We start from the raw sequence: 13,660 nt of genomic DNA on the forward strand, positions 1-13,660 counted from the left end.
TGGCTCAAACCTGAAATTGTATACACACTCTTCTACATCTGTCAACATGCAGGTACCAATCGCCATGGAAGGAGAACCTATTGAATAATTGGAGGAAGAAGATGAAGAGTGTCAAACATCTTACACAGGTCTATAAGGCAGAGAAGGACACCCTAAATACTAACATATCAAAGAGGTAAATTTTCAAATTTTGAGCAATGTAATCTTGCTCTTCTCACCTTAGTCTTATAGCATGATGAACTTGTAACATACAAGGATGCATGTGGTAAAAAAGGAATGGAAGGATGCTATGGATAATAAAACGACAGCATTGCATAGGAATGATGCTTGGGATTTATGTTAACTCCCATCCAATAGAAAAGCCATAGGTTGTAAATGGATCTACAAATTGAACTAAAGAAAGGATACATTGATAGGTCTAAAGCCAAGCTAGTTGCTAAAGGATTTGTCCAAGAATATGTACTAATTATGAAGAAAATTATGCACATGTAGCTAATATGAGCTCCATTAAGATGTTTCTCTCTTTGGCTACTCTTCACAAATTTAGTATGGTAGATGGATATAGGTAATGCCTTTCTCAGTGGACAACTTAAGGAAGATGTCTACATGAAACAACCATAAGGCTATGTTGTAACACGTAAAGAGCATCTGGTATGCAAGTTGATAAAGAACTTATATGGATTGAGGTAAAATCCAAGAGCTTAGTATGAAAGCATAGGTGATCATCTCAAATGTAAAGTAATTCAAAGAGTAATGTTGACCATACTTTTTATTACAAGATTAAAGGATACTTGCCTTATTTTATGTGGATGCTATGATTTTGATAGGAAGCAATGATGCTTTGGTGGAGGATGCAAAGTCCAAACTCTCCCATGAGAAATTGCATTACGTTCTTGGTATTGAAATTAGCAACATAAAGGTAGGAGTTATTTTTATTTCTCAACAAACGTATCTTTAATCTATCCTTGAAAGATTTGGTATGGCTATCTCTACAACCATGAAATCAACCATCAAGCTAACTAAGGATGAAAATAGTGCTTATTATGATGCTATTTCATATAGGCTACTCATCCGTTCCCTAATCTATTTGACTATTATAGGGCCTAATGCTTGTTACACAATCAATTCACTTGCTCAATTTATGTAGACTCTAATGATATCTCATTGGAGTACTTAAATACTTAAAAGTACTAAACATTGGGATGAGCTAAATCTACATGGATTCAGTGACCCTAATTATGCAACCGATTTGGTTGATATGAAAAGCATAAATGGCAATGCTTTCTTCCTTGGAAATGGAGCAACCTCTTTGTACTCTAAGAAGCAAAATATAGAGAACCTCTCAGCTCTACAGAGGTTGATTACAAGGCCTTAACTATAGCAGCTTGTGAAGCTATATGGCTAAAGAGATGCTTGTAAGAACTTGGGTTCTATGTCCTTTGATCCCACTAACATCTCAATTGAATCTTTAGTAAAGAATCTAATCATGCATCAAAAGAACCAAACATATTGAAGTGAGAGGAGTACTTTATTAGGAAAAAAGTACATAATGGTAATATAGTATTATATCATTGCAATATTAAGGAGAATGCATCTCACATTTTAACTAAAGCTCCAGGCAAAGAGTCCTTCTTCAAGCATAGAGAACGACTTGGCATGATGGAGCTTCTCTTAAGGGAACGTGTTTGAGAAGTAAGGCAAGGCTCATCATGTAATGCATGTTGACCAAATACTATTACCTAGCATACAAAGAATGTTAACTAGCATATGTAAAACTGCTAACATGTAAGAAAAGAGCAGCACAAAATTATATTCAGAGGTTGTCATGAAGCATATTTAGCTTAGCCTTAGCCCTAGGATTAACCTAAGTATGGGAACTAGGGTTAGGTATAAAAGATAGATGTGTAGCATTTTGTGTATATTTTGACATTATCAATTTGAAGATTATCTTCTTGAGACTCTCCTTGGGACCTCCCACCATATATGGAGTTGAGTATCCATGTCCACTAGCATGAGGCGTATATCATATTATTTCTATTGTAAAGCTTTATCTTTATTTGTAGTTATGGCTTCCTTATGTCATGGTTTATGGGAATAAGAATGATCCATTGAATGGCTATGGTTTGGTGTCTACTTGTATTCTATGAAACATTTCTAGTTTCTTTACTTTAGAACTATGCTTCTTTATTGTGGTATCAAAGCCTAGATTTGATGCCACAGTGCATGGCTTCTTTGAAACATTTCTAATTTATTTGCTTTAGAACTATGCCTCTTCATATTGGCAATAAAGCCTAGCTTTGATCCAACTTGGAAGTCAACTTCAAGTTAATGTCTAGTTTCAAGCATTGAAGACAAGGTGAAGGAGTCAAAGATTTAATCATTGTTTGGTTATACACCACAATCATGACTAGTGAGGCTTACCTACAACAAATTGTGATTATTTTGGAGATTTTGGAGAAGATATGGAGAAAAATGGTGGATATTTGATAAGTTTGGCAAGTCATCACTAATCTACAAGCCATTTTTAAAGAAAGATGGACAAAATGAAGACCATAGGAGTTGGAGATATCTAAAAATGCTTCTATGGCAGACATTTTTTATTAAGCAATCAGCATGAAATGCATTGGAACGGAAACATTGGGTCATTTCATGATATGCAAAGATGATAAGAGCTTGGATAGGGATTACCTTGGCAGTCCAGTGACTCATTGGCTGCTACTTACCCATTTACAAAGGCTTATTACTCACTTGGGATTAATCCAAAGCACACAAGATCAAGAAGGAGTTAATGTCAGCAAATGTAATTGATTTAGGATTAGTCATGATGCATTAGGAGGCAAACAAGGCATTGATTTCAATGGCATATGCATACAATAATGGACTGAGCTAGTGAAGCCTATGCAACCTTAATCTCTTCAACAAAAGGAATTAATCTCAACAAGTGGATTAAGATGAGAGATTAAGATTAGATTGGCATACCTCTTCAATGTTTGGGGAAGATAGTTGAAGCATGATCTACCATGATGCCAATTTCTCCATCAAGCAAGCCGATTGGTCGAAACACTCCAATGGATGAAGCCTTCAAGCATTCGAATGCTTCTGTTGATGATGGGGCTCCCAGTCTTGTACCAAGCTTAACCGTCAATGATGGGAAGCTTCAAAGAGAGCTTTCATGGCTGCCCATAAGAATCCCATGCATGTTGAGCTTCTTCATGTCTTCAATCTAGGTAAAAGGGGCAAAAGGGGGGTGAAGGATTTCCTGAGGACTAAGCTTCCAAAGGTTGTGGGCCAAATTAAGAGCTTGGACTGAGCTTTAATGGTGGCTGTTCAAAGTAGGGTGCAGTAGTGAACAGAATCTTGCTGGAGGTGGGAGCTCAAATGTTGAAGAATGAGGGCCAAGTTATGATCAAGGAGGTGTAAGATGATTTTCAATGCCATGGGGAAGCATAGGAGGATTGGGCATAGCTAGAAGGTGGAGTAGCCAGGGTAGGGAATAGCAACACAAAATGCATCGCAATTCATGAGCTGTTTCTTGGGGTAGCTATTTGGCAGTAACCCTTCACAAAGGTACTATGCTTGGTCCTGGGAGGGTGGGGAAAACTCTTATTGTCTTAGCTAGGCACATTCATGGCTACTCTAAGGGGAAAGAGGAGTTTTCTCTACTAGTGGGCGGCTATGGCAGCTTGCCTAGGAAGAGAGAGAAGAGGCTGAAGCAAAAAGTAACTAAGTTTTTTGCCCTCTTCTAACTCTTGAGTCTCTGAACTTGACCTAGAACCCCTAAAATTTGCACAAAAAGGAGTGATGACCTACCAAGTTAGCCATTTTACCTCCAAATATATATGAGTCTCTAGCCATAGCTCTTGCTTGCTCTAAAAAGCTAAGACTAACTTCCTGCCATACATGTACATGTAACATGAGTAACTAGGGTTTGAGATTTGAAAAGGGAGAAAGAGGAAAGAAGAAAAGAACCAAAGCTTGATGCTTTGATACCATTTGTAATGAATGAAGCTAAGAGGAGAGAGGAGAATGAGTTGAAGAGAGAGAAAGAGAGGAGGAAGAGAGGAGGAAGAGAAAGAAAGACTAAAAGAGGAAAGTGAAATATAGAAAAGAGGGAAGAAGGGAGGAGGGTGGAGAAAGCCATGGAAGCTGAAGGTGAAGATGAAGAGTATATTATTGGTAATAATCGGTTGCCCTAGTTTCCATGTCTAGCAGAGCATCTCAAAACTAGTTGTGGGGCTTGTATGGCCTATCCTGTCTATTGAAACATCCTAATCCTACACAACATGCGAATCTTGGGCCACCACGCCATCAACAACTATAGCAAGCTATCTCACTAGGGCTTGTTGTATTGTGATAGGAGACTCCTCCTAAAAGATCACCCTATGTATCTAATGACTCTGATATCATATGAATCTTATCCTCATGGAAGATAGCATCATGGCTACATCTAATCTTCTGAGCCTACATATCCCAAAGACACTTTCCCATCTCACCTACATTCCTATATTTGAGAAAAATGCATTTGACATTTAATACCCCTCTCATCACATAACTACTCAAAAGCCTTCGAGCCATATTCACCGCCATTATTGAATCATAGATATTTTAGCTTATACCTAGACTAGTTCTCAACCATGGCAAGAAAATACTAAAATATAGGTAAAACATCCAATTTCTACTTAATACCAAAAGGTGCATTATACTTGTCATCATCCAATAATCTAGCTAAAATAAGGCTTTTCCATCTCAAAGCCAAGATATGGTGTACATCATGAAATACATAAAAGTTGAGACATGGTATATATCATGAAACACAAAGGAGCACTAGTACCAAACTATGTTCTAACATCAATGTAGTGTCATCTCCCAGTCTAACAAAACCCATAATAATACAGTAGCTATAAAACGAATGGCAAAGGTAACATAGAATAAAGCCCTTGAATCAAAAAGCTAACACTAAGAGAAGTGGATAGTGCAGCGGTAGCATCAAGAAGAGATGAAGCTACAAGAATATAATCATCAAAACTATACTCTATGCATTTATCTCCTCTATCTTTACACTGGACTTGACTACAATATCAATGGGACTTCTCACGTTCCTATACTTTCCCCTTGCCTTTCTCATTACACATATCATTGTGCATTTTATGGCATTGTGGTCTAATGCGAACTTGCTACCCACAATAATAGCATGTCAAAGAGGACGTACGAACATGGAACTTTCCACGAGATTGCCCATTAGTTGAGACTTGCCCCTATTGGGCTATGAGTCTCTACCACATTTATTATTAGCATTTCCACCATTTTTGCCTCTAACAATAAGTGCATGAGAAGTGTGGGCTATATCAATATTCTTCCAATTTACTTCTTATGTTAATAAAGCATTCTCTACATCATTGCATTTAAAACTATCCTCAAGGGGATTAGCACTCATAACAATATGAAATGTATCCCATAACTCTAGTAGTGTGACAAGCAAGAACAAATAATTTATGTTATCTTCAAACTCGATGTCCTATGAGGGAAATTGACTAAAAGCTGAGTAGAACTCATTCAAATGAGTTGATATGGGGTGCCCTCCTTCATGCAAAGGTCCACAAGCTTCTTCAACCAATACAACTGAGATATAAGACTACGCTTGTCATAAAGATCAAGGATCTTCTTCCATAACTCATATGCACCACCCTCAATAGAGATAACATTGAAATACACCTGTTAAATAAAGACAATAAGATAGTAGAGTTGCATAACTCATTAAACTCATCCCAGTCATCTCTACTCCAATACATTGGCTTTATGCCCTTTGTTTTCAATGGCCTAACCTGCTTCTTTTGCACCAATATTTGCCATGTTTACATCTTCCAATATTCAAAGTTGTTACCATCAAGGTTTTCAATGTCGAAAATAGCACTGTTGGCTTATGCATGAGAAGTACTTGCCATAATGATAGCAAAGGATTGAAAAGTACAAGAGTTTGAGCTATTGTAGTTAGAGTAAAACATCCCCAAATCTGAGCCAAATGGGCAAGCATAAAAGTATATGTAGCTATCCACAAACAATATCCAGTAGAGTGCTCAAACAATGCATTTATACTCAAAAAAATTACTCATAAACAATATTTGGGATTGGTCTCCATAAAACTATAGTAAATGACTATATATCAATACTTAAATGACCAACAGAGTAAGCTTCTATTGGTAGTAATATCCAGTTAACAATCCGGGATATATAGAGTGCAACTAGCAATGCGATAAGACCAAGTACCAACAGTTATCAATTCATACATAATGTCAAAGATTCAAAGATATAGATGCACATGACCAATGCATGTCAAGCATCCATCATTAACCACCACTAACAATACTAAGTACCAAGTATCCAAAAGCTCAAAAGTAAATCAGAACAAGAGTCAATATATGCAAGAACAGTGTATCCATATATCAACTGAGCATATAAGCCAAAATATGAAAGTGATGTTAAGTTGCCATGGTTGTCCACAACTTCTGTAGCATGCTTTCTATCCACTCAAAATGGATAGAATGATTGGTTAGTAAGTACAAAACAAGGCTTAACTAAGCCCTAGGAAGCTTGCTCTCTTCTTGGAAGTCAAAGTCTCTTCCCAAGATGAACACAATGTCAATGAAGCTTCTCCAATGCCCACTTCGATACCAATTGAAAGGTGAGTGGAAGATGGAAGTAGGAGTGGAAGCAAGAAGAGAGCATGAGCTATGTAGGTTCAAGCATGAAGAGAGAGACCAATGTGTAGAAACTCCAACAGTCAGAATGTGTGACCTACCTTCCCTTATTTTATTTGACACTGAAAGAATAAAGAATAAAGTGACAATGATGGACACCCATGTGTAGGTCTGTATACAAGTAAATGTAGGTGGCTAGGCATAAGCAACCTTTAACCCCAACATAGAATGTCATAAAAGAAGTGAGGAAAAATGAATCATCATGATAAGGCTTGAATGTATTCTCTACTAGTCTATTGAAAGTAGCAAGGGTACTAGTCTATCTAAAAGACATCCCAACAAATTTGTATAGTGACCATACCTTGTATTAAAGAAAGCCTTTGGGATGTCTTCCTTCTCAATTGTGATTTGATAGTATCTTGACCTTAGATCAATCTTTGAAAATAACTTTACCACTTACTATCTATCAAGAAGCTTGTTGATCTTGAAAATTAGGTACTCATTCTTTACTGTGATTTGGTTTAGCCCACAGTAATCAATGCAAAGTCAAACAATCCCATCTTTCGCTCCTCATGGTGAGTTACTCGATTGAATATAGCCTTGATCTAATAATTAGTTAAATTTCTCTTTCAACTTGATGGTCTCTAGAATGGACATGTGATAAGGCCTCTTGGCAATTGAAGCTCCTTCTATCATGTTTGACTTCTCTCTTAGGTGGACCACACTGCCATCAATCCTAGAAAGTTACACACTTGCTTGAACATCTTTGGAGGTAGCTACTCTTGCATATCTTTGACCTTGGACAAGTTCATCTCTTCACATTCTATGAATCCAAGATACTCAATCTTCTTCTTGAAAACTACACGCTCACTCTTTTTAACATAGAGCTTGTGCATCCTTAGTGTCTCTAATATAATTCATACTTGTTATTCATGTTCTTTTGCAGTAGTTAGAATGTCATAAAAGAAAACAAGCACAAATTCATCAAGGTTAGGCCTAAATATATCCTATACTAGTCTATGTTGAAAGTAGTAGGGACATTAATTAGTCCAAAAGACATAATAAAAGTTTCATAATAACCATACCTTGTATTAAAGATAGTCCTTGGAATGTCTTTCTCCTTGATCTTAATTTGATAGTATCTTGTCCTTAGATCAATCTTTAAAAATATATTTGCCCCTCAAACCCTATCAAGAAGCCTGTCAATCTTGACGATTGCATACTTCTTCTTTATTGTGACTTGGTTTAGCCCACAATAATCAATGCAAAGACAAAGGGTCCTATCTTTCTTCTTTTGAAACAAAACCTAGGCTCCCCATGATGAATTACTTAGAAAAATGTAGCCTTGATCCAATAAATAGTTGAGTTGCTCTTTCAACTTGAGGGCCTCTAGAATGGACATGCAATAAGGCCTTTTGGAGACTAGAGTTGCTCCTGGCATAAACTTGATTTCATTACTAACTTCTCTCTTGGGTGAAGTTTGATGTTTTTTTTTTGGGAAAGCATTTGTAAAGTCCTTTATCCAAGAGGGTTCCTCTTCCATTTTTTGGTCTTGGTCAATCTTATTGAGCTTTATCAAATAAACTATCAATCCTTCCCTCAAGCCTTGAGCAATGTGTGATGCTTTGGCTAACTAGATTTTAGGTTTACTAGCTTTCCCTTGGGTAGTTACATAATCTCCCTTTTTAGTTCGAAAGGAAACTTTGTCTTGCTAGCAATGGATATGGGCATCATTGGGAATTAAATAGTCTATTTCCAATATACACTCATAAGCACTCAAGTTCATGACTTGGAACCCTATGTAAATGGGCTCATCTCGTAGATTAAAATTTTCACATCCCTACTTTATTGTGAGGATACAACTTATTTTCCTTTAGCTAGCTCTACTAAAAGTTTGGATAGCGATGCAATTTCTAAGTCTATCTTCTTTGCACATATAGGAGAAATGAATAAATGAGTGGTTCTTGAATGGGTTACTTCTAAGAATCCATCAAGGTAATGGACCGAGTCATTTTTCTATGGATATTACTCTCATGGAAGCCTTCTCAATAGCTAGGTCATTCAATGCTTTACTAAGGTATAGAGTAAAGGAATCAATGTTATCTTGAATTAATGTACTAATGCCTATATACAAGGACTAGAGATAGAACATCATAGTGGTCTCTAAGGTAGCCCAAACAATGGAAACCATTTATAAAAGCATAGGTCTAGCTGCCATTGTCTACAAGTAAAAGGAAATCCAAGCATCCAACTAACCATCCCATTATGTTGCAAAAAGATTAGCATATGATAGGAATGAGGAAAGGGTACTAGGAGATACAAGAGAGACCCACGTAGTAAGGAAAGTAGGAATTGGATATGGAGGATCCTATGAATAAGAACAGTTCTTATAAGTGGTGGATGAAAAATGCCAAAGACTCATCACCATCCAAGGTATCTATCTATGTCACTAGAGGGGGAGGAATAGTAGGTGGAGGTTACAATAGTAGATGTCTAGGATTAGAGACAATGACTCCAACTATAGAATATAAAAAAGTGATGACATGATGAAGGAAGGATCCACAAGAAACATTATTGACTTGCCCTTTCTAGACCTTTTAGAAATGTTAGTCCATGTTTGTACATAGAAAAAAAGCCCAATTAATATGGTGCCTTCCATAATGATGATAAAACTAGCAAACAACTCGTTGGAAAGACATCGTGGTGGCGTGTAAGCAAGCATAAAGTGATCCCAAATAAATTGACAAAGCTGCTTCCATAGAGGGATCCCAAATAAATTGTCAAAGCTGCTTCCGTAGAGGGATCCCAAATAAATTGTCAAAGCAGCTTCCATAGAGGGATCCCAAATAAATTTTCAAAGCTGCTTCCATAAAGTGATCCCAAATAAATTGTCAAAGCTGGATACATCAGACACCCTTGAACTACCAAGAACCATGCTAGATGTCAATTGATTAGAGGTCTCTTTTTGTAGAATGACTAGTATACATTCAATGGCTAATAAGTGAGCATTACTAGGCACTAGAAGGGTAGAAAGTGGTAGAGATAATGCTCCATTAATATTTCCAAGGGGAAAGCTGGAAAGACTTTTGATACACAAGATCTATCTACTACTTATAAATTAAGAAAAAATATAACAAAGATCATAATCCACTAAGGGAAATTTCTTTTCTCATAGATCTTCAATTTATTGTAGGTCTTCTTGTCAGTGTAGTCGAGCTTGCTCTTTTTGATCTTGTACTTGTTCTTCACTTTGCTCTTTTGTTCCTTTTCTTCATGGTCTTCTTTTCTTGCACTAGTCTTCATGTCCCCCTCAAGCAAAGATATCATCATTTTTGAGGCAACGGAAACAACTGCAAACTTTTGCACTTTCATATCTTCAAGGTCTTTACATGGGTACATTGATGGCATTTGGATATAGGCGGCTCCATGTCTTCCTGTAGGTAGAGTAACATCTTCTATGTAGTACAAGTGAGTAACATGAGTAGTTGTGGTACCCTTGATAGCATGTGTCCATATGAAAAACTTCATTTTGGTATGCCATTCCCACTCTTGAAAGGCAATGTTTTAGTGCCTAAATGCAGAGTGTTTGTTATGCCTTGTGAACAATGATCCTAGAGGTCTAACCCTAAATGTATCATGCCTAAACATGATGTGAGATGAGATCCTAATGGTTAGATCCTACATGAGTTATGCCTTCGAGTACTATAATAGCCAACTAGGTCAATCCTATGGCCTAGATTACCCTAAGAGAGGTGCACCTAAGTGGACTTACCTACATGTGGCTAAGGAGGTATAAGAAAATGGGTGAGACAAAAAGTGCACCTGAAGACTTTGCCTTAGTTTTTGTGTGCTTGCATGTCCTAAGTAGTAACACTAGGCTAGGGTTAGTGATCCTAGCCTTCCCTACATGTTATGCAAGAAGTTCTAGTCATGTGGGCTAAGGATGATCTAGAGGTACCTATAGCTTCAGCTAACCAAAGGTAAGATGTGGTGGTTCTAAGAATGGATTACCTAAATGCAAGCGTCCTAAGGAGGTATACTTGCACTCTAGTGTGCAAGCAATTCCAACTAAGAAGGGGTGCTAATGGAAATTATTCTAGGGTTTGTGTGGTTGTGCCTTGGGATGGAATACCTAGAAAGTGGTCTATGCAAATAAGATTCAATGCAAGTGACTTTATATCATATCCTAAGAATGTAGATGCAAACATACCTGGATGTAGAGTTCTAGGAAACATGTGGTTCCTAAATGGCTGTAAGCATGTGGAAATCAAGGGTAACTACTTACCTAAGAATACAACTTTTGTGGGCACCCTAGTGTAGCACTAAGATGTGTGTGTTGGGCTAACTAAAAGGGTCATGACTATGCTCCTTAAGTGTGCATCCTATGTGGATTCCTAGTAATGTGGCTATATGCATGTACATTTGAGTTTCCAATGCCTGAGTTATAGTGCAAATTCTATATGGCCTAACACTAGAATTGTGGGTAACAAGTATACTAGGGACAATGTGTGGCTAAGTTGGTATGATTTGCCTCATTATACAAGTGGTTTCTTGGCTAATAAGTGTGCAAGAGAGCATCTACTTGATGTGCAAAAGTGATTTCCTACAGGTGAGTCCTAATGTGCAAGTGTGGCCTATCTTCCTTAAGTGCAAGAATGTGTGTGTATTCACTTATGTCCATGTGAAATTACCCTATTATGTGTGTATGGGTGCCACCATTCATGCCCTAGCTTTATGCTCTACATGTCCTAAAAATGTATGGGTGCTACACTTCGTGCCCTAGATTTATGCTCTATATGTTCTAAGATTGTGCCTTGATTCCCTTGTGCGCATGTCTATCCTCCTATGTGCATGAGTGCTAGTTTCAATTGTATGTGCATAAGTGCACTCTAAAGTATATGCACGAGTGCTCCTTAAGTGATATGTGCAAATGCTTGTGGAAGTGATGTGCACAAGTGATCTTTGTGACTGAGTAGGTCTGAGTGCCTATGTGCACGAGTGATCTTTGTGAGTGAGGAGTTTTGAGTGCCTATGCGCACGAGTGATCTTGGTGAGTGAGTGTTTTTAAGTGCCTATGTGCATGACTATCTCATGGACCCAAGTGTGTATGTGTTGTGCTCCGTGAGATCAATGTAGAGACTCAGGACACAACCCTTATTGTTTCAAGGGCATGATGCACACAGTCACGACTCTCACGCACTTAGTCGACTCACAGGCAAAGTTGACCTTATGATGAATCTATGTACCACTTGTGCAATAGCATGACTTGAAGCACACATATAGAGAGCATCCTTACAGACTTACTTCATTGTAGTCATGATGTCTCAATAAGCAAGCTCCATGATCCACACAATGCTACTTGGTTTTCTCCATGTCCTCATTTCCGCCTTTGTGTGCACATAGGAAGAGGAAAAGATGCAGAAGAAGAGGAGAAGTAGAGCAAAGTGAGCTTCTCAATGCATCTCTCTCAACTCTACCTCATGTACACTCCCTCAACCTCATACCTCACCATGAAACAATAGATTAGAAGAAGTGGAATAGCAAGAGCTTCTCTCTACCAATTCTCTCACTCTCACACTCACTTTACCTCTCCTTCACTCTCACAAAAGTATGAAAAGATAAGCAAGAATAAGGAGACCACAACAACGACGCTACTCAAGCCACTAGGATGCATCTTAAAGGGAAACAACCATTAGATGAGAAACAAAAAGAACCTGGCACATCTAAAATAAACGAGCTTCCAAATACATCCAATCATATTCTAAATCCAATTAAGCAATTACACTCAATTAGTACCACAACCAAATCCATTGGCCTTGTAGTTACTACATCCCAAACCAAAGTGGTGTTGAGAATAGCAAATGATGCCTGATATGTATGCCCATAGAGGCTTGTCCATAAGTGGCTTTGTATGCAAGATAGGCATATGATGTATGCTCTAGGAAGAGATGATAGAATCCCATAAGCACAGTGAGGTATAGTGGTACCATCCAAAAAGTTATATAAGTATGTACTTGACACTCATTTCAATGAATGATACTTTTCAGTTTCAGTCACTCAATATTGTGTTTATGAGTCCAAGTTAATCTATCTTGGAACCTAATTCACTTGAGTTACAATTCCTCATTTTGATAATGTATTGTGTGTTTGACTTGCATCCACCATAGTCAATCTAGTTCGAGGTTTGTGTTTCTCAACATGGTATCGGAGCCATGGCTACTAGGTAGCTAGTGGTGTGTTTTTCTTCTTCCTTGCAAACTCTACAATATTTAAGCCTATTTCTATTCCAATCTCTCAAGCACTTGGAACACGGCATTCGATGAAATGTTAGAAGAAATACATGTTTCGATGAGTCTCTCCTCTCGGCCAAGAAGAACAAAGAAGTGATGTCGTCCTGAAATCCTTGCTCAAAGGAGCCTGTAAAACCCTACTCTAATCTTTCCGTGCCTATCTGTGTTGCAATGTGGAGGTGTGCGAGTAGACAGCTTGTGCCCACTGTTTGCAACCAGTGGGCTACGGCCCCCATTGTGGGATCTCGTGGACCTCAGCAATGGCTTCAGCCTGCCATTGCAGTTTTCCCTTCACACCTAGCGAGATGGTTCTCTGCACAACCTGCCACTGCACCCATAGAAGGTACAAAGATGGTCACAAAGGATGATATAGACCTAGTAATTGCAAATGGAGTTGAGCTGGAGGAGCTGTTGGTGGCTGAGCGTCAAAGGAAGAAGCTTTTTGATCTCTGGACCCTCCTTGTGGTCCTTTTGGGACAAAGGAAAGACCAACTATTATCCAGTCAAGGTATGATGAGCGGATCATGGGCTGCTCAGGAGGAGTTGGAGAAGACGAGCATGACGTTCTCTGGTTTAGGTTGAAAAAAAGGAGAGTTGCATGAATGCAAAGTTTGTTCTCGGGTCTTTAAGTTAGAAGTCGGACCAAGTGGATCTCTTGGAGGCCATCACCGTTAA

At 38.2% G+C, this 13,660-nt stretch overlaps 1 pseudogene; it reads left to right on the forward strand.

Moving 5' to 3' along the window:
- The first annotated feature begins 13,156 nt into the window (after nucleotides 1–13,156).
- LOC148015844 (cytochrome c oxidase subunit 5b-1, mitochondrial-like) lies at nucleotides 13,157–13,660 on the forward strand (annotated as a pseudogene).

This window comes from Lygodium microphyllum, chromosome 23, assembly GCF_053477565.2.
Source record: "Lygodium microphyllum isolate KBCC chromosome 23, Lygodium_microphyllum_v1.1.10, whole genome shotgun sequence".
Taxonomy (NCBI): domain Eukaryota; kingdom Viridiplantae; phylum Streptophyta; class Polypodiopsida; order Schizaeales; family Lygodiaceae; genus Lygodium; species Lygodium microphyllum.